Consider the following 21,744-nt stretch of genomic DNA (forward strand, 5'->3'; position numbering starts at 1 on the left):
AGGGTCCCGGAGTGACAGAATAAGAAAGAAAAGAGAAAGAGAGGGAATGAAAGAGAAAAATATTATATTTTAGTTTTCCGCTTATTGTATTTTTGACATTGCGTTCGAGGTCTGTGCATATAAATAGCTATGTGTTGCCGAGGAGACTAGGCAGACAGAGAGTAGGGTAAATGTGTACATAAGCGTATAGATTAGTGTGTGTACGCTTGTTTTTGAGGAAGAGTAAAGGATTATCCAAAAACATCCCCAGCTTTGAGGCTGGCGACCTATTAATGAACTCTGGAACCCCATCAACAATCTCCCTCATCTCTCTTCTCACAGAGACAGACTACCCACAGCTTGACAGTATCCTTCCAAAACACCATTACTGAAAAAACAGGCTTCTGGCAAACAGCTGTGGCAAGTCTTTGGCCAATTTGGTTATATTTTCACACGTAAATGTGTTTTGTGGCAAACTGTTGCTGCAAATTTGCAAACAATTCTGGGAAACTTGTGGCGAACATTCTACTGTTTGCTTTAAATTTGCTGCAAACTCATGATGAATATGCAAATTAGATCCGGTTTTTGTTTACTTTGGGTATTAACAACAGTGAAATGTCATATCTACATAAACCAAATCACATATGAACGTGCTCCTCACAGAGAAAACTAAACTAATAATAATAATAATAAAAACTAAACATACTAAATGTACTAACTATACTAAACAACGTGCATTCAATGTCTTAACAGATACAAATAATAAATAAATCCAATACAACTTGAAATCATCAGCATGCTAAATATTTCCCTAAATATAAATGGTTTATTTAATATTTTCATGTAGCCACATTTACATACGAGAAATGCCTGCCATCCAAGACATCTACAGCACCCGGTGTCACAGGAAGGCCAAGAAGATCATCAAGGACCTCAGCCACCGGAGCCACGGCCTGTTCACCCTAGAAGGTGGAGACAGTACAGGTGCGAACAGCTTTGCTTGGACCAAGAGACTGAGAAAACAGTTTTTATCTCCAGACCATCAGACTGTTAAACAGTCACCACTAGCCAGCCTTGTATGCTGCCCTGCACCTTAGCCACTGTTCTAGCCGGCTACCGGCCAGTACTCTACCCTGCACCTTAGCCACTGTTCTAGCCGGCTACCGGCCGGTACTCTACCCTGCACCTTAGCCACTGTTCTAGCCGGCTACCGGCCGGTACTCTACCCTGCACCTTAGCCACTGTTCTAGCCGGCTACCGGCCGGTACTCTACCCTGCACCTTAGCCACTGTTCTAGCCGGCTACCGGCCGGTACTCTACCCTGCACCTTAGCCACTGTTCTAGCCGGCTACCGGCCAGTACTCTACCCTGCACCTTAGCCACTGGTCTAGCCGGCTACCGGCCGGTACTCTACCCTGCACCTTAGCCACTGTTCTAGCCGGCTACCGGCCGGTACTCTACCCTGCACCTTAGCCACTGTTCTAGCCGGCTACCAGCCGGTACTCTACCCTGAACCTTAGCCACTGTTCTAGCCAGCTACCAGCCGGTACTCTACCCTGAACCTTAGCCACTGGTCTAGCCGGCTACCAGCCGGTACTCTACCCTGAACCTTAGCCACTGGTCTAGCCGGCTACCAGCCGGTACTCTACCCTGCACCTTAGCCACTGTTCTAGCCGGCTACTGGCCGGTACTCTACCCTGCACCTTAGCCACTGGTCTAGCCGGCTTCCGGCCGGTACTCTACCCTGCACCTTAGCAACTGGTCTAGCCGACTAACGGCCGGTACTCTACCCTGCACCTTAGCCACTGGTCTAGCCGGCTACCGGCCGGTACTCTACCCTGCACCTTAGCCACTGGTCTAGCCTGTCTACCAGCCGGTACTGTACCCTGCACCTTAGAGACTGCTGCCCTATGTACATAGTCATTGAACACTGGTCACGTTAATGTTTACATACTGTTTCACCCACTTTAAATGTATATACTGCATTCTAGTCATGGCTCATTCTACATAAACACATTATTTTTGTGTGTATTTTTTTTATTATTGCAGCTAGAAATCCAAGCAGTTCGCTGCACCTGCCATAACATTTGTAAATCTGTGTACACGACCAACAAACTTTGATTTGATTTTAGGATTAGGTTTAAAGGGACAACTACAGAATTTACACGGGCAAAGTGATAACTGAACAATGAGCTTTCAACCCATGGATGTTAAAAAGAGAACGAACAAAACTGAAATAATGAAAACAACAAAAACAAAATCAAACCCAGTTCAGCACTATTGTCTTTGGAGACGGCGGCCCCGTGGAAGCCCTTCGTTCAAAGCTTGTTGAATGCATGAACTGAAACAATCAGAAAACACCAAACAAAAACAACATTAGGATACTGAAAACAATTACTGAAAACATTTTCTATTTTGGCATGTTAAAAAGGTAGACTCAGCGGCTAATGGGTGGGTCTGGTTTTGGAAAAACAGGGTCAGCTGTTACAAAGTGGCCTTGATGTTGCTTTGCTTCTCACTGAAACTGGCATTCTATGTTTTACAGCAAGGAAACATTGCTTCTGCCTTGTATAAAAGCTGTTTCTGTCTTATATAAAAGCTGTATAAACAGACAATGTAACGAGCATAAACTGGGACTTAGGCCTACCAAATCTCCCTTTAAATGTGTGGCTACTGCTCCTAGAGACCCACAGTATACACGTGTTTTTCTCCAGCCAAGCCTCAACACAATTGATTCAAACTATTGAACTAGTTATGATCTTCAATCTAGAATGGGAACTTCATCGCTAAGAGACAGTTGTCTACTAGTCGTCTCTTCTTCCTGGCTCAGGTGTATAAGGCTTGGATGGTAGAAAAGCAACATCAAATTGAGTTACGCCAAAATATGGCAAATTTGTATTATTTTTTCCTAAATGAATTATTGTTAAGTTACATCTCAAAGTCATGCATGCAAGAAACATTGACCTGGTGCACACAAATTTCTCTGTCCTCAGTTTGATTGAAGGCCTCAATCTGTATTTCTTCCCCTTGTGACTGGTTGCTTATGAAAGAGAGAAGGTATAACACATGGTCAAGATGAGCTAGGTACTAGTTTAAAGCAATTGTTACAAAGTATTCATGTACAGGCTACATGTATGAGAATATTACATGCATTTGCTTATCTACCTTATTAAGCTTGAAGACGATTTATCACTTAGAAAAGTGTCATGAGTGAGTGCACCACAAACATTGTTCCAGGGTATTTATTGATGAATCCTCCTCCCAATACATCCTCTTCGAACACCATGGTTAGGGGAAGGGTATCCATCTGCAAAAGTGACATTGTTGCTTTGATGTCAAGTCAGTTCATACTGTTGCCACAGATAGAACAATGAGCCAGATATTTCACCGGATATGTACATGTGAAGCATCCGGTTGGCATTTCCACTCACTACCAAATATGGTGATGAAAGGAAGCCCTGTAGCTGTTAGTGGGAGAAGATAGATTTTGGTCAACATTCTGCTCATTTTCTCAATACAGTTTTCTGTTTCCAAAATTAGAATCTGTCACAAACAGAGTGGACTAAGTTTTGTAGACTAAAAAATGGCATTCTTTAGAAGGAGCACAAGGGCGAATTGAGGTGTTGCGCGCGCGCACACACACACACACACACACACACACACACACACACACACACACACACACACACACACACACACACACACACACACACACACACACACACACACACACACACACACACACACACACACACACGTCATAGAGTAGCCGTTCCCTAATGGAAATATGCAAATACATGCTAAAACGCACCAATAGGATCTCGCTAGCTCGTGCTTGGCTCTGTCAACACCCTTTGCTTGTTCTGTCCACTATGATTAATTTTCTCCCATTGGAAATGACAGGCTGTGGCCTACCTTGGGTTAGTTATAAAAATCTTTGCTGTTGCTACCATGTTGTGCTAACTAGCTAACATGCAACTGAACAGTGACGCTAGCATATTGACATGCATATTAGTGGTATTAGCTAAAAGACAGCAAAGTATTCACCTAAAAATATACATGTTTAGGCAAATCATTAGTTAGCTGGATAGCTATCACATCAATTGAGCAAAATATGATAGCTAATGTTAGCCAGCTAACTAAGCGCTAGCCACTAGCTGACAGACTGAAACAGCGACAAAATATGTTTCACTCTTTCCCATAAAACATGACATTGCTAACCAGTCATCAATTATCTAACACAATTTGAAAGTTGATTAAGAAGTTTCATTAACAAGATAGACACTCACTTGACAACTTCGGTAGGTAGCTAGATAACTTTGTTTCCATTTTCCAACAGATTTTTCTTCTCCCATTGACTGGTCATCTACAGTTACTGGTCTTGGAACTCATGTGTTCACTAAAAACAACTTCTGTTTGTAACTACTAGTGGCAATAAATATTGTTGCCAGATTAAAATGAAATCTTGAGGGAATTGTTTGCCAGAAAAAAAACCTCTGGCGAACTTGCCACTAGTGGCAATACATATTATTGTTGACAAAGGTTTTCCACAGATACACTTCTGGCACTATTTTGTGGCACACTATAGATGGGTTAGCTGACAATGTAGCTGACAATATCGCGAAAACGATGTGCACACTTCCATGGGTGATTCTGGATGGCCAAATAGCTATCAACAATTACAAAAAGCTGCCATGTGGGGAATTGAAGGTGGCTCATTTCAGCCAGTTTCAGCCGGTTTCATCTTGTTCTTGATACCATGTCTTGTTTTGAGGTGTTTTGACTGATGTCACGTCTATCCTAATATGGCTATAATTCACTAGCTAGCTAACCAACAACTGTACCGATGTATTTGAGACAAAAAGTGCTCATTGTGACAATTTATTTATATGTTTTCAATAAACATTGGAGACAAAATACAGTTTACATGTTGTCAACAATATAAGCCAACCCTGTCGGTTTTGCCCCATACGTTTTGTTGCTAAACAACCGATCCGTCTATTTAGTATGCAGCAAATTTGCCACAAACGTGCAGGAAGTTTGCCGCAACAAATAGTTTTTTTGTAAGGGCAATCAAACTCCTTTGGCTGAAATGGCCGGTCAGTGGTTTACAAGAGATAGAGGGATGAGTTTTGTGTGACAGTCACTGACATTTGGGGCCTTGATTTATAGGCATTTTTTTTTGTTCGATTACATTTTGTATCACTCAATTCATAAATAGGAACAATACATGGATCAGAAACACAATTAGTACATCACTCCCTCTCTCTTCCTCTTTCTGTATCTCCCTCATTCTCCAACCCCCACCGGGGTCGTCCAAAATGGAGACGAAAAAGAGCAGAGTTTTTCCCCGGTAGTAGCCCCCGACACCCCCCCATCCCCCGCACCTCTCCTCTCTCCCCACCAAAACAGATGGCGTTTTATGCTGAGCACAATAAGGACTATTCAGCATAAGCCGGGCGAGCCCTCCCCACCTGCGCTCGGCTCCCAATCACAACCTAATGAACACATTGGGAGCAGTCTGCTCCAAATTACGCCCAGTAGGCTACGGGCCCACAGGTAACCCCCCTGCCCCATCTCCTAGTCCTCCCTCTCCCCCTCGCCGGTCTCCCTGAACACCCACCCCAAACCTCTGCCCCATGCGGCACCCAGCCCCTACACACTGGTGCTTAATCAAATCAAGATTTCTTTATCTCCCCGTCAGCATTCCAACACAACACTGTGAGCTGGAAAGTGCAGCAACAAGCGTATATGTTACATGTGAGGAGATGCAGATTGACAGGCTCTTGTGTTTATGTGTTCGTACAGAACTGAAGGGACTCTAGCGTTCATACCAGGTTTAGGGTGTTTCTTTGTTGTGGTAGAGACTTATATGTCTAGTTTATGTTACTATCCACAATAAATTCTGTTTCATTTGAGTTGCACTCACCTGTGCACAAACTCCCATACACACACTCCCTGAGTGGGCACCTGAGGCCTTTACTAAGGACTAGGATGTGAGATTGAGTGATAACAACATCAGGCATATCCATTTCCCCTATTTGCCTGTTTTCTTTGCTTCTAAGGACATCACTAATGGGTTGCAGTAGGCTCTGTAGCACATTCAACTGCATGTACAGTTACTGTACTTGTGTTTGTGTACACGGCATCTGTGAGCAAAGGGAGGGGTTAGTTATATATATATACTCAGTGCTCGACAACAGAATTGTGTCCCGTGGACCAAAAATACCCTGACATACCAAAACACCTTCCAACAGCCCCAAAAGTCCCCTGTGACAAAATGGTGAGTCCAGGGCACCCACGATTCCCTTCCTCACCTTGTCCCATCAATCGCCCCTGGTTCTCAGGGACCTCGGGCCAACAACCACCCCCATCCGCCCCCGTGTCTGTCCATCACAGGGCCTGACAGGTCCCCATGTCCCCCTGGCCAAATCTACACCTCAATCGGCCCGGGGCTGGTGGACCAAGCCTGGTCAAAGCCTGGTCCTTCTGCCGCATGTCAAAAAGCAGCCAGGAGCCACAGAGGAAGTGCAAATATCCTCTCTCCATCCTAATGGCCTTGCTTCAGATGGATGCGCCCATGACAATAGGACCCCGTGCCTGTGGTTTTTGTCAGCGGGCAACAGAGGCCACCTCAATGACTCTGCATAATTATGCATGTAGCCAGAGGACCATTGACATGTTAAAAAGCAACCGACAGTTGCTATGATAATTGATTTGGGCCCATTCCCGAAACAGAGGGCCTTCTTGTCTTAACACGTCTTAAGGGCCACTTTGAGGGGCATCCGGCAGGATTTAGAATAAGATTCAGGAGGGTATATTTTCTCTGCCTGTTCATCCTTTAACTTAGGGTCACCTCTTGTAGATTGACAGGCAGCGTGTAGGTAGTTTCACGCCAGCGGAGGTAAATGAGCTTGAGGTAGATGAGACTGTAGTAGATTATCCAGAAACATTTCCAACACCTTTTTATTATCATCCGATCTCTATGAAACCAGACCTTTTCCAGGAGACAGTCAGAGAGGTTTGACGTTTGAACTCATCACTCCCAACAAGACCATAGACAAGCAGCCTCCCTCCACCACTTGGCTGTGTGAGTAATATCACACCTGCCATCAGGGACCACTGTGACTTGTTTAACCAAACATCAGCATCAATGGCATTCCTCTGGATCCTGCAGGCCTTTTGATTGGGATGTTTGGTTACGTCACGGGACGTCCCTGCTCCCGCTACTCCCTCTCTGCTCCTTCTGCTTCCATAGTGTCTCATTGAGACTGGTCACTTCTTGTGTCCAGCTGCACTGTGTTTGGTCAGTAATGTAAAACCAGGAAGCCTTTGAAACCTAATGAAAGCCTCTTCGGGAGGAGGTTGGAGGTTCATCGTTATTAGGAGACTCAAAGGGTATCCCCCTGACTTCCTGGGGCAGGTCACTGACATCCTGGTCTCTTCTCTACAGCTGGAGGTTGTGCTGAGTGTGTTTCAGAGAGTGTGTGTGTCAGTGAGTGTGTGTCAGTTATAGTGTGTATGTCGGTTAGATTGTGTGTGAGTTCTAGTGTGTATGTCGGTTAGATTGTGTGTCAGTTCTAGTGTGTATGTCGGTTAGATTGTGTGTCAGTTCTAGTGTGTGTGTCGGTTAGAGTGTGTCGGTTAGATTGTGTGTCAGTTCTAGTGTGTATGACGGTTAGAGTGTGTCAGTTCTAGTGAGTATGTCGGTTAGATTGTGTGTCAGTTCTAGTGTGTGTCGGTTAGATTGTGTGTCAGTTCTAGTGTGTGTCGGTTAGATTGTGTGTCAGTTCTAGTGTGTGTCGGTTAGATTGTGTGTCAGTTCTAGTGTGTATGACGGTTAGATTGTGTGTCAGTTCTAGTGTGTATGTCGGTTAGATTGTGTGTCAGTTCTAGTGTGTGTGTTGGTTAGATTGTGTGTCAGTTCTAGTGTGTGTGTCGGTTAGAGTGTGTCGGTTAGATTGTGTGTCAGTTCTAGTGTGTATGTCGGTTAGATTGTGTGTCAGTTCTAGTGTGTATGACGGTTAGATTGTGTGTCAGTTCTAGTGTGTATGTCGGTTAGATTGTGTGTCAGTTCTAGTGTGTGTGTCGGTTAGATTGTGTGTCAGTTCTAGTGTGTATGACGGTTAGAGTGTGTCAGTTCTAGTGAGTATGTCGGTTAGATTGTGTGTCAGTTCTAGTGTGTATGTCGGTTAGATTGTGTGTCAGTTCTCGTGTGTATGACGGTTAGAGTGTGTCAGTTCTAGTGTGTATGTCGGTTAGATTGTGTGTCAGTTCTAGTGTGTATGACGGTTAGATTGTGTGTCAGTTCTAGTGTGTATGACGGTTAGATTGTGTGTCAGTTCTAGTGTGTATGTCGGTTAGATTGTGTGTCAGTTCTAGTGTGTCTGTCGGTTAGATTGTGTGTCAGTTCTAGTGTGTGTGTCGGTTAGATTGTGTGTCAGTTCTAGTGTGTATGACGGTTAGATTGTGTGTCAGTTCTAGTGTGTATGTCGGTTAGATTGTGTGTCAGTTCTAGTGTGTATGACGGTTAGATTGTGTGTCAGTTCTAGTGTGTATGACGGTTAGATTGTGTGTCAGTTCTAGTGTGTATGACGGTTAGATTGTGTGTCAGTTCTAGTGTGTCTGTCGGTTAGATTGTGTGTCAGTTCTAGTGTGTGTGTCGGTTAGATTGTGTGTCAGTTCTAGTGTGTATGACGGTTAGATTGTGTGTCAGTTCTAGTGTGTATGTCGGTTAGATTGTGTGTCAGTTCTAGTGTGTATGACGGTTAGATTGTGTGTCAGTTCTAGTGTGTGTGTCGGTTAGATTGTGTGTCAGTTCTAGTGTGTGTGTCGGTTAGATTGTGTGTCAGTTCTAGTGTGTATGACGGTTAGAGTGTGTCAGTTCTAGTGTGTATGTCGGTTAGATTGTGTGTCAGTTCTAGTGTGTATGACGGTTAGATTGTGTGTCAGTTCTAGTGTGTATGACGGTTAGATTGTGTGTCAGTTCTAGTGTGTATGTCGGTTAGATTGTGTGTCAGTTCTAGTGTGTATGACGGTTAGATTGTGTGTCAGTTCTAGTGTGTGTGTCGGTTAGATTGTGTGTCAGTTCTAGTGTGTGTGTCGGTTAGATTGTGTGTCAGTTCTAGTGTGTATGACGGTTAGAGTGTGTCAGTTCTAGTGTGTATGACGGTTAGATTGTGTGTCAGTTCTAGTGTGTATGACGGTTAGATTGTGTGTCAGTTCTAGTGTGTATGACGGTTAGATTGTGTGTCAGTTCTAGTGTGTATGTCGGTTAGATTGTGTGTCAGTTCTAGTGTGTATGTCGGTTAGATTGTGTGTCAGTTCTAGTGTGTATGACGGTTAGAGTGTGTCAGTTCTAGTGTGTATGTCGGTTAGATTGTGTGTCAGTTCTAGTGTGTATGACGGTTAGATTGTGTGTCAGTTCTAGTGTGTATGACGGTTAGATTGTGTGTCAGTTCTAGTGTGTATGACAGTTAGATTGTGTGTCAGTTCTAGTGTGTATGTCGGTTAGATTGTGTGTCAGTTCTAGTGTGTATGACGGTTAGATTGTGTGTCAGTTCTAGTGTGTGTGTCGGTTAGATTGTGTGTCAGTTCTAGTGTGTGTGTCGGTTAGATTGTGTGTCAGTTCTAGTGTGTATGACGGTTAGAGTGTGTCAGTTCTAGTGTGTATGTCGGTTAGATTGTGTGTCAGTTCTAGTGTGTATGACGGTTAGATTGTGTGTCAGTTCTAGTGTGTATGACGGTTAGAGTGTGTCAGTTCTAGTGTGTATGACGGTTAGATTGTGTGTCAGTTCTAGTGTGTATGACGGTTAGATTGTGTGTCAGTTCTAGTGTGTATGACGGTTAGAGTGTGTCAGTTCTAGTGTGTATGACGGTTAGATTGTGTGTCAGTTCTAGTGTGTATGTCGGTTAGAGTGTGTCAGTTCTAGTGTGTATGTCGGTTAGAGTGTGTCAGTTCTAGTGTGTATGTCGGTTAGAGTGTGTCAGTTCTAGTGTGTATGTCGGTTAGAGTGTGTCAGTTCTAGTGTGTATGTCGGTTAGAGTGTGTCAGTTCTAGTGTGTATGTGGGTTAGAGTGTGTCAGTTCTAGTGTGTATGTCGGTTAGAGTGTGTCAGTTCTAGTGTGTATGACGGTTAGATTGTGTGTCAGTTCTAGTGTGTATGACGGTTAGATTGTGTGTCAGTTCTAGTGTGTATGTCGGTTAGAGTGTGTCAGTTCTAGTGTGTATGTCGGTTAGATTGTGTGTCAGTTCTAGTGTGTATGACGGTTAGATTGTGTGTCAGTTCTAGTGTGTATGTCGGTTAGAGTGTGTCAGTTCTAGTGTGTATGACGGTTAGATTGTGTGTCAGTTCTAGTGTGTATGACGGTTAGATTGTGTGTCAGTTCTAGTGTGTATGACGGTTAGAGTGTGTCAGTTCTAGTGTGTATGACGGTTAGATTGTGTGTCAGTTCTAGTGTGTATGACGGTTAGAGTGTGTCAGTTCTAGTGTGTATGACGGTTAGTGTGTGTCAGTTCTAGTGTGTATGACGGTTAGATTGTGTGTCAGTTCTAGTGTGTATGTCGGTTAGATTGTGTGTCAGTTCTAGTGTGTATGACGGTTAGATTGTGTGTCAGTTCTAGTGTGTATGTCGGTTAGATTGTGTGTCAGTTCTAGTGTGTATGACGGTTAGAGTGTGTCAGTTCTAGTGTGTATGTCGGCTAGATTGTGTGTCAGTTCTAGTGTGTATGTCGGTTAGATTGTGTGTCAGTTCTAGTGTGTATGTCGGTTAGATTGTGTGTCAGTTCTAGTGTGTAGGCGAAAAGTTAAGAGTGTGTCTCATCAGTATAGTACACCTATCTGTGGCCTACTGAGCTCCCCTCTCCTACACGGCTCATTCAAACCAGCCCCAACATGAGGTGTGTGCTCTGTCACATGAATGTTCAGAACTGTGCCAAGCAGTAGACAGAAGAGAGGAAGGATTACATAGACCAATCTAGCAGAGTGTTTATGCGGTGTTTGCACGTATAATTACGATGCTGTTGTATTTGTCATAAAAATCAGGGGGTGTAGCAGGAAATGTAGCAGGAGCCGATGTAGCCTTTTTCACTTTGAACAGCGGAAAATTAAATCTTGTCACAACCTCACAATGTTGTTTTGACATCATTCCAACATTTATGGATTTTCCTATGTGTGGTGAGATGGTTGTGTAAAAGCTGTAAGTGGTTCACCTGGTGTTCGTATGGGGAACAAAAGTTGCAATGTTTGCACAATGCAGATTACCTTCAGGGAGGTCTAGCTTCCAGTGCTAATTCATGAGAACCATCTTGTGTTGCTACCTACCGTAAAATATACCTAGCTTCTAATGGGTCCTTATTCTGATGGAAATTACCTGTTTAAGAGTCAACATTTAATCCATTCATCAAACTGTATTCTATAACTGTTTTTGGAAGAGGTTTTGTTTTACTATAACCTGTTCATCAAATGTTCTGTCCTTTAACAATAGACTATTTAGACAATGACTCATCAGTGACTATTTAGCCAAGTGGCCTACCGGTCTGTCTAACTATCTGTCTAACTATCTATCCATGGTACACATTTGACAAACCATACTGAGAGAGAGAGAGAGAGAGAGAGAGAGAGAGAGAGAGAGAGAGAGAGAGAGAGAGAGAGAGAGAGAGAGAGAGAGAGAGAGAGAGAGAGAGAGAGAGAGAGAGAGAGAGAGAGAGAGAGAGAGAGAGAGAGAGAGAGAGAGAGAGAGAGAGAGAGAGAGACAGAGAGAGAGAGAGAGAGAGAGAGAGAGAGAGAGAGAGAGAGAGAGAGAGAGAGAGAGAGAGAGAGAGAGAGAACGTATGGAAAAGATGTGTATTCATGCACGTAAGTACCAAGGACAAAAACATTAAACTCTCAGTAGCCTCTCCTAGCCTGCGTGTGAGTGTCCTACAACATTAGTACTACTCTGTTAACAGCCTCTACGTGGAGAATTAACTCACAGACATCCATTGGTTTCTGATTGACCACCCGGTTTTTTAGGATGTCCCCCACTTCACCATTTGAGGTCAATCAGCATTGTATTGGGGACGAACTTGATTTAACATCTGAGAGACCGCGAAGGATACCAAATGTTACAAGACATTGCTGCTCAGATAAGTCAGTTATGTCAGTGACATCCCTGGTCCTTGCGGAGCCCCCCTTTTATCTATGGAGATGAGAGTGGGGTGCCCTGGCGGTGGTGGCCACCCCTCCTGTCACCTTCGTCCCACCGGGTGGCAGCCTGATGCCTATGTTTCTATGCTAATGGGTATGCCTGGTGGTCTCAGCACTCTCCTTTATCTTATCGCTCTCTCTCTTTATCTTATCTCTTTCCTCCGCCTCTGTCCTCTGCCTCAGTCACAGGAGGCTGCTGAGGGGAGGGCGGCTCATAATAATGTCTGGAATGGAGTGAATGGAATGGCATCAAACACATGGAAACACATGTGTTTGATGAATTTGATACCATTCCATTAATTCCGTTCCAGCCATTGCTGAGAGCCCGTCCTCCCCAATTAAGGTGCCACCAACCTCCCGTGGCCTCAGTGCATACCTGGCATGTCTTATGCTCTGGCTGCTCTAGCCCCCTCACCTGACTCTCTGTCTCTCACCTTCACGTGTTGCCATCACACTAGCTCTGTGAATGCCTTGCATATTTTCTCTGTATTTCTGGCACACATTTATTTCCTATTTTCTGTGAATCTCTAAATCTGTGGTTAAAACTGTACCATGGTTTGAATGTCATGGTGTGTTGGCCAGCAGCCATAGATAGTGCTAAACATGGCCAGATCATTAAAACCCAAATTCAGAGATATCTATTTACACTCTTTCTATAGATGAAGAGATGGCCTTGTTGCTACGGCTCACCACTGGTAAACTCTATCTCCAGAGCGTGATTGTGTGAGTGTGAATTAACCCAAACCCAGCAGAGGAATTAAAGGAATACAAAGTTGTTGTGACCCCAACATTATTTCAGTCCAGAATGGGACCGATCAGACAGTATAAATCCGTGCTGACTTAACCCCCCGACCCCCCGCTCTCCCCCTTAGCCTCTTTGTCTCCATTGAGCCCTACCTCCCCAGGGTGATTATTTCTTATCATGTACTTATTTGTTTAATCCACCCCTCCCCCTACAGCACTTGGCGGGCCCACTCCCCATACACTGGCTGTCTGGTGGTAGGAGCCCCTCTCTCTCCCCCTCCTCGTCCTTATACAGTCCCCATCCTGTCCTCAGCCCTAGTCCCAGCCCGAACCACAGCCCCAGCCCTAGCCTCAGCCCTAGTCCCAGCCCGAACCAAAGCCCCAGCCCTAATCCCAGCCTTAACCCCAACCATAGCCCCAGCCCTAACCCTAGCCCCAGCGACAATAGGTGGATGTTCACTCTGCAGCCTCTGAACCCCATCGGGGGATTCCTTCTCCCCCTCTCCACCCCCAGTACCCCTCCCTCTTGCATGTGGCCACCACTAGTGAGCCTGTATGCACCCCATAAATAATGGATGCATTAGCATGCATGAATATCTTTTTAGAAGAGGGGGATGCCTTAATTCATTATTAATCCCCTCAGAGGAAAACGGGGCTGTTGCTGCCTGGACTTGGCTAGGCTAGGCCCCTACTAAACCCCGATTTAGGGTCTCTGTCTATGGCTCGTCTGTACGCTATCATACTCCCCCACCCCTCCCGAAATCACTGTCCCTCCCCACCCAGATCAAGTCCCCCTCCACCCCCCTTCATCAAGCCTCAATCTTTCCCAAAACACATCTGGAAGGGGGGATAATCTGCTATCATTTTTGAGGGGGGCGAGGGGCTGATCCTGGGGGGGCACAGTGGGGTGACCACTCCCTAACAGTATCAAGGCTGGAGCTCTGACCGTCAATGGTTGCATTTTTTCTATTTGTATTTAAACAAAACAGGTCCATTATGTCCCTTAAATAACGTCCACTGGTGGAGACAAACCAAACCATGTCTCTGTATTTTCTGGTTGTGGTTTTTTTGAAGGTTGAACAGCCATAGAGCTATTGACTTTGAAGTTGCCATCAGCACCATTTGGCGGGGGGCGGGGTAGGATCACGGGGGGGGATGACAAATACAATTCTGATCGCAGAGCGTAAAGTCATTTATGGTGGGGGTTGTTCGAGGGGTTATGTGGTTTCGTGTTATTTTTAGAACTGGAACAGTGGGCATTGAGGAAAGCTGTTGCAATTTCATCAAGCACATTGTAAATCCAGGGTTGAGTATTTAGTTGGTTTAGTACTGTAAAGAACATGTGTTACAGGAAGATAAAGATGCTCTACGCTGGCAATTTACAAATGTGTTTGTACAGGATGTTTGCATGCGTGTGGGTTGTGTGTGTGTGTGGGGGGGGGGCATGGTTCGGTGCTACTGGCTCTAGTCTAGACGTGTGTGTGTCAGAGTGTGTGTGTGTGTGTGTGTGTGTGTGTGTGTGTGTGTGTGTGTGTGTGTGTGTGTGTGTGTGTGTGTGTGTGTGTGTGTGTGTGTGTGTGTACGTGCTACACCCCGTCCCTCTCTCCCACCACTAGGTCGCACTGCCTGCCTCACAGCATTCGCTCCTGCCTGACTCCAGCCTCCTGGCTCACACCAGCCAATCACCACCCTCAAAAGCATTGTCACACTGCAGCCTCCAACCAATCACAAATCACTATAGAACGCACACAGATACACATGCAGTGTCTAGTGTGCGTCTACACACCCCTTTGCTGCCTTAAAATGAAATCTACAGAGCTACACAACCTATTCCACATTTTTAAAGATGGAACATTTTCCAAATTAATTGTAAAAAACAAAGATGTCTTGATTGCGTGTGTCTTCACACCCCAGAGTTAAAACTTGGTGGAAGCACCTTTGGGACCGATTACAGCTTTGAATAATTTTGAATACGATTCTACAAACGTTGCACAACTCTTAGGGCAACATATATCCACTGAGTTTGTCAAAATTGCTCAAGCTATATACATTTGGTTGGGAGTCATTTATGGACAGCAATACTCAAATCTTGCCTCTGATTTCAAGCAAATTTAATTCAGGACTGAGACTGGACCACTCAGGAACACTTAACACCTATCTGAAAGCCATTCTGTTGTGTCTTTGGCTTTAAAATGTGTGTAACTGTCCTGCTCAAAAATAAAACTATCACAGGGTTTTCCTCTAGATTTTTACCTGGGCTTTGCTCCTTTCATATTTATTTTGATCCTGACAATCTCTCCATTCCCTGTTGGTGACAAGCATACACATAACATAATGCTGCCACCACAATATTTGAAAACACAGAGAGTTTCACTTTGTATTGTGTTGTATTAGATTTGACCAAAACCTAGCATTTTTAAATGAGGCCAAAAAGTTCATTTATTTGCCGTGTTGTGTTGCAGTATAACTTAACGGCCTTGTTGCAAACAGAATGGATGATTTGAAGTCGATTATTTTAACACAGGCTTCCTTCTTTTTTTGACTTTGTCATACAGGCCAGTAATGTGGAGCGAATGCAATGTTGTTGATCCTCTGTATTTTCAAGCATTTGTGGTGGCAACATCATGTTATGGGTATTCTTGTCCCAGGCAGGGACTGGGGAGTTTGTAATGATCAAAATAAATATGAAAGGAGCAAAGCTCAAGTAAGAAGTTTAGAGGGGAATCCGCCGTAGCCTTAACCCTGGGATAGAGTTTTATTTTACAGCGGGATAATTGTATACATTTGAATGCCAAAGACACATGAGAATGGCTTTCCAAATAGCGTTCCTAAATGATCCAGTCTCAGTCCTGACTTTAATCTGCTTGACAATTTAGAGTCAAGGTTTACATTTTGCTGTCCATCAAATGACTCCCAACAAAATGTTTTGATCTTTAAGCAATTCAGTTTTTGTTGTTGTTGATATGTTGCCCTAAGAGTGCAAGGTTGGTAGACTCTTATTCAAAATGATTCACAGCTTTTTAATGGCTGCCAAATGTGCTCCCACCAATAGTTAACTCTGCGGTGTGAAGATATATGCAATCAATACATCTTCATTTCTTTATTAGTTTGGAAATGTTTCTATATTTTTTCATTAACTTTCAAAATGGGGAGCAGGTTGTGTAAATCGGTAGGGGGGGGGGGGGAAATCTTTCAATTAGATTGAATTTTAAGGCAGCTAATGTGATGACTGTGTAAAGGGTTTGTTGACTTTCACTAGAGACTGTACTTACACACACAGATGCACACACACTGGATATTTGCTTGCTTTAGTCACATAGATATTAATGTACATAATCCTGTTTGCTTGAACCACCATGTGACATAAATATAACTGACCCAGATAATAATGTCAAACTTGATCCATGGCTTCATTCCTGCTTGTGTTTCTAACAATCATATTTTTTGTCCTTGCAAAAGTATTTGGCATAGGTTCCCAGTAACAGAGATAAAAATGAAATATTTGCCAGGTATTCGACCAGATAAAAGTTACATTTTTTTCCTCTCTGTCTGTCAAGATATGAATACTGAAAAAGACACATAAGAATATGTATCATTTATGGTAAGAGAATGATAACAGATGTAAACCAACTGTAAAAGTAATAGAAGCCAGTTGAAACCAAATTACCTGCAGAGAGTGTGCTCTTATTTTTTGCTTATTACTGTATTATACATAGCTATATCTTCTATACTCACCAAGGTTGTAGTGAGCCCCAGTTGTAAGCTGTGCTGTTGTCTGTTGGCTGGGGTACAACGGGACGGCGAGCAGTCGTAGGGGGCTGTTTTGTGACACAGAGAGAGAGAGAGTGAGAGAGAAAGAGAGGGCCTAGGTTCTGGAATGTTCCCGGCCAAATGTTTGGGTCCTGGGTCTCCATGCTACAGCGCAGGGCCAGTGGGCCTGGTGGCAGGCGGCTGCAGGCACCACACTGTGCAGCTGAACTCCAGTCAACCCCGCCGAATACCTCCGCCTGGGCAGGAAATGGAAATATTGTGCAGCATTGGCATGCCGATGGCCAATCTGTCACAGGGCCGGCAAAGGGACGGCCCATAAGGGGAGGCGCTCTGTAGATCAGAGATGGGCCGCTGGGATAGGGTTCAAAGGTAAACAGGAGAAACTTGAGCTAAAGAAAGAGGATCTGGCTCCTTGCAGGGGGCCACGCCCAAACCAACCACCATCACCCAGACCTGGCTCACCCCACGCCCCTGCCACCCAACAGGGGCTCCCCTCTACCCCCCTAAAAGTGTCCAATCTCCTGTTTCTACAGGCCAGCCCTGTCTCCAACATGTTAGCTATGAAAAATGGCTCTTTTTAAAGGCATACTTCCGCCGAGAGGGTCTAAGTTCTAAAACCGTGTTGCTCTAGTCTGTTGAAAGCTGAATTCAAGTGTGCCTTTTAACAATTACCACACTGTGTAACACTTTGCAACTCTACAAGGGTGAAAACAGGTCAGGGATTTGTTAGGGAATTGAATCAGACACGACAAGACTTGGTCTGTACAATGTAACAAGTGTCTCTTTTTCTCCATCAACTGCTGCTTTCCGTTTCTCAGTAAACTATTCATTTAAAGCCACCCAGCTGCTCACTAGCCTATATCCTCAGGATAAAAACTGTATGTTAAAACAGTATCTGACAATGCAGCAGCTCATATTGCATAATAGCTTACGCCTCAACGTAAATGCGCACATCGTACCAGGAAATGAAAATTCGACTGCGGATCTGCAAGGGATAGGATGGTAGTGGATCAGATGATTATATAAAAGTATAATGTGCCCGTGTCACCAACGGATGATCGAGATGGTATGTCCGGTATCACTTTAAATGTTCACAACTCTCAGGATGGCGTATTTCTGCCTGCCGCTTATTTCCTGCTTGACCTTGTGAACTCGTCCGTGTGACCCGGAAAAATCACTTCCAATTCTCATCTTTTATTTTGATATGACTGGGCTTGTTATGTATTACCCAGACAGGATGTGACATCACCGGGTCCAAACGTCAGGACGGGCTACCGAGGATGTCCAGAACCCGTGCTGCTGGAGGATGCTTCCTCGCAGCGGGGTCCAGTCGAGTGATGCTCGCTGGAGGATGTAGGAGTAAACCAAGCAGGCGAGACAGAGGCACAGGAGACTGAGTGAGTCGCGTGCTGACTGAGCGCTTTTTAAAACCGGTCTACTTTCATCCACGCACAAGTTCAGATGCTATGCCACACTTTCCCCCTCTGTCTCACGCCGGTGATGCAGTAAACGAGAGGTGTTATGGAGACAAATAACGTCCATGATGTCGCACTCTTTTGAGCCACGGGCAGGGCTGTAATGTAAAGGGCGACAATATATGTACTGCAATTAGATCGAAAGGGAACATTATCTATGTAACGATCTTAGAGGGGGGAGACGAGACTCAGAACAGCTGAATAGCTTACCTAACTGTTTCGATTGTACTATAAATGTTATTGCGCATGTTGGAGCGATATTATGTGTTTTAAAAACGGAAATGTTTTCATATAAGATATTGTCTTGAAACCCTAAGGTTGCCAGATGAATTTACGAACTAGTGATAGGAAAAGAAACACCCCGTGTTGGGATGAGTTGGTGCATCTCCTCCTCCGCGGGACAACAGGACGCTCTGAGCCCGATTCTTTCGTGCGTCCAGGCTCAAATTACTGCATTCAGTCACGTGGTGTTTGTTATTGTCCGCCCTCTTTCAACTGAGGTAGGCTTCTGTAGTGTGTGGGGGGAGCTGTTTATTTCATAACACTCTAGTGGAATATTCGGATGTACTGCTGCACAAATCTATCAGGGCACGCATTTGATTGGATAATGAAGTGATATGCAGATCATATGAATACATTTTCTCCAAATAGGCCTAAATATTTCATAATTTGAAAGTATTTTGATTATTTACATGAATGTACCACTGGGCACTGACGTCAATTCAACATCTTGAATTGAAATGAAATGACGTGGAAACAACGTTCATTCAACCAGTGTGTGCCCAGTGGGTAGGCTATCCTATAAGAATTCCCTCATGATTTGCATGCATGGTACGGTATCCATTATTTAATTGAATATCTGGTATTTTATGGAATATTTTAACTAGGCTACTGATGCTGTACGAATGGAGTAAACATTTCCATAACTGTACAATAATGCACATTGCCTCCTGCATACCACTGTATATGAATGTAGCCTATGTGTGTGATGTGTTCGTGCAGCGACCTATGGGATTAAGAGTGTGTATGACTCAAGCTGTTGCCTGCTCGTCTGGAGTGATAGCTCTATTGTTCATGGCTTGCGTGTAGACAGGGGGCTTAATCTCCAGGTCGACTGTGGCAACTCGTGGCTCAGTTTGCCTATGTAGCTAGGAGCCCAGGCTGCCTGCTATGCTGTAGAGTGTGTGTGTGGGGGGGGGGGCAGCTGGGCCAGGCCGGGCTAAGAGAGGCTAAGGGTAACAGTAGTAACTAAGCGCCTGGCCCTAGCATGGCCTATGGGCCCAGCAGTAATTAGCCAGGCAGAGCCAGCGAGCAGGGCCATATATTCAGGCTGCTGAAAGGTCCCGGGAGGGGGGTCTATTGCCGGCCGACAGGTGCAAGAGGGAGGTAGGCGTCAGGAGCCAGGGGAATCGAAACTAGAGATGGGGGCGAAGAGGGTAGTGTCTGCGTCCCTGGGGTCAGATAGCTCCACATACCCCCTCCTCCCCCATCCCTTGGGGGTCCGAAGCGAAAGCAAGTTCAAGAGCTTCTTCCTGTCCAGCCACTTTGTGTGTGTGTGTGTGTGTATGTTGGGGGGCTCAGTAGGATGTGTTATTGTGTATTATAATCATCATCTGTCTTACTATATCTAGCTCAGTCAGGGCGAGGGGGGGGGGGGTCAGGGTAGATCCACCATGTATTCATTCATAGCATTCCATTACTCACCAAAACAAATGCTCCAGTCCTAATGATTACAATCATTTGACATGATTTCACACGTGCGATGATCTCACACTTTGTTCCAGTTCCATACATGATCAGGTTATTTTGATCTTTGTTTTTATCCCCATTGAGTACGTAACTTGAAGTTTGACGGGGAAGTTGAAAGACTTATGAAGGCTACTCGTCTTGCTGGGGAAAAAGGTACTGTATTGTTGCTGTGCAGTTCTTTTCTTCTCCCTGGCTGTTCTGCTTGAACTCCCTAATCCTGGTTACAGCCATTACAAATCCTGCTGTCTTGACGTGAGACTCCAGACAGGAGACTGGCTCTGCAACTTGGTTTCATTTAGCATTCCTTAGGGGTTTATGGGCAGGTGTTTAAAATTACGGGCAGGATATTTATTGGGAACTTTAAAGGCATTTTTTTGCTTACCTCTCAATTAGACAAACACACACACTTTACGCAAGTCGCACGCATACTCACACACGTGCATGAGTGCACACGCACATACACACACAAACACACTTTTTTTTACTGTCTCAAGTAGAGAGAAAATCCCCTGAGTTTAATGTTTTTGTCCTTGGTACTTACGTGCATGAATACACATCTTTTCCATACGTTCTCTCTCTCTCTCTCTCTCTCTCTCTCTCTCTCTCTGTCTCTCTCTCTCTCTGTCTCTCTCTCTCTCTGTCTCTCTCTCTCTCTCTCTCTCTCTCTCTCTCTCTGTCTCTCTCTCTCTCTCTCTCTCTCTCTCTCTCTCTCTCTCTCTCTCTCTCTCTCTCTCTCTCTCTCTCTCTCTCTCTCTCTCTCTCTCTCTCTCTCTCTCTCACACAGTACCCCTATTAGGCCAGGTCAGTATGTGATGTGGGTGGAAGGCAGGAAGGGATCTGTGACCTATAATTATGGGGGCTTAGCAGGAGCAGTGGCTCTTTGGCGCTTGGCTCAAATCAAGGTGCAGCCTGGAGTCTGGGGAGGCTGGGCGGCCACTGCCCCTCTGCAGCCCTCCATTCTGCAGCCTGGCTTGATTGCTGGCAGCTGGGTGAGCCATGTCAAGTGGCAGCCTGGGAAATGTGAAATCCCCTGATAAAGCGCAGAGCCCCTAAAAAGCCATGAATCTCTTGTAATGAGGAAAGTGATGGGGTTTGGGTGTGCTGAGCACGCAGGCAGCAGGGACTCACCACGCATGTGTGTTTTCATGTGTGTGTGTGTGTGTTTGGGTGTATAGAAAGAAAGATACAGTGGAAGTTTAGTGTGTGCGTGTGTGTGTGTGTGCGCCTATGCATGCGTGGGTGTGTGTGTGAGAGAGAGGAAGTCAGAGTGTGTGTACTTACTTAAACTTCCCTTTGCTCCCTGTGGAGCATAAGGCCGCTACAAGTCCATACCATGTGTGTTTGTGTGCGGGTGTGTTTGTGTGCGTGTGTGTTTGTGTGCGTGTGGAGGAGAAGGAGAAAGAGAGTGGAAGTCAGAGTGCACACGCTTGACTCCTCTAATCCTGGATTTGGAAGGATCCACACATTTCCAACAATGTAAATCCGGTAGTTAGGTCAGCACCGCCACTGAGGTAGAGCTCAAATCTTCTCGGCTCACCCTACAAGCCATGGAGACAGAATCACACTACACTAAATACTGGCTATGCCTCTCATGCATTACCATGCCCCTTTCCTTTCTAAACGACGTTAATACCCATGTATACCCTAATTTCAAGTCCCTTATTACAGTAAATACGCTAAATACAATAAGTAAATTCCTTCCTGAGAATAGTGGTATAATTCCTGATATTAATGCCGGCGTTCCGCTTTAGAATGATTCCAGAGCTGCTGTAGCAGTTAAACGCATTCCTGGTTTTATGGAGGTCATTATTCCTGTTTCTTAATCACCACCTCAGCTT

The 21,744-nt window shown here is 44.8% G+C and overlaps 1 protein-coding gene and 1 long non-coding RNA gene across 4 annotated transcripts in view; one reads left to right on the plus strand and one right to left on the minus strand.

Moving 5' to 3' along the window:
- LOC118377058 (zinc finger protein ZIC 4-like) overlaps positions 1-21,744 on the plus strand; it is a 122,855-nt gene that overhangs the window by 4,266 nt on the left and 96,845 nt on the right. The window contains exons 1-2 of one of the 2 annotated variants that reach the window (XM_035763894.2): positions 17,663-17,748; positions 17,915-18,079. The exons of the other annotated variant lie outside the window; for it this stretch is intronic. The gene's annotated coding sequence lies outside the window, so the exon portion shown is untranslated. Of the gene's footprint in view, positions 1-17,662; positions 17,749-17,914; positions 18,080-21,744 lie in introns of those variants that run through there. 2 annotated transcript variants of the gene reach the window in all.
- On the minus strand, positions 809-17,776 carry LOC118377079 (uncharacterized). 2 transcript variants are annotated; one of them, XR_008118437.1, is made up of 6 exons: positions 17,642-17,776; positions 16,647-16,729; positions 3,145-3,286; positions 2,944-3,019; positions 1,401-2,320; positions 809-1,306 (listed from the first exon to the last, which is right to left on the minus strand). It is a non-coding gene; the product is annotated as an uncharacterized LOC118377079 (long non-coding RNA). The 2 variants fall into 2 exon arrangements; XR_004824155.2 differs by having other exon boundaries at positions 809-2,320.

This window comes from Oncorhynchus keta, chromosome 4 (genome assembly GCF_023373465.1).
Source record: "Oncorhynchus keta strain PuntledgeMale-10-30-2019 chromosome 4, Oket_V2, whole genome shotgun sequence".
NCBI lineage: Eukaryota > Metazoa > Chordata > Actinopteri > Salmoniformes > Salmonidae > Oncorhynchus > Oncorhynchus keta.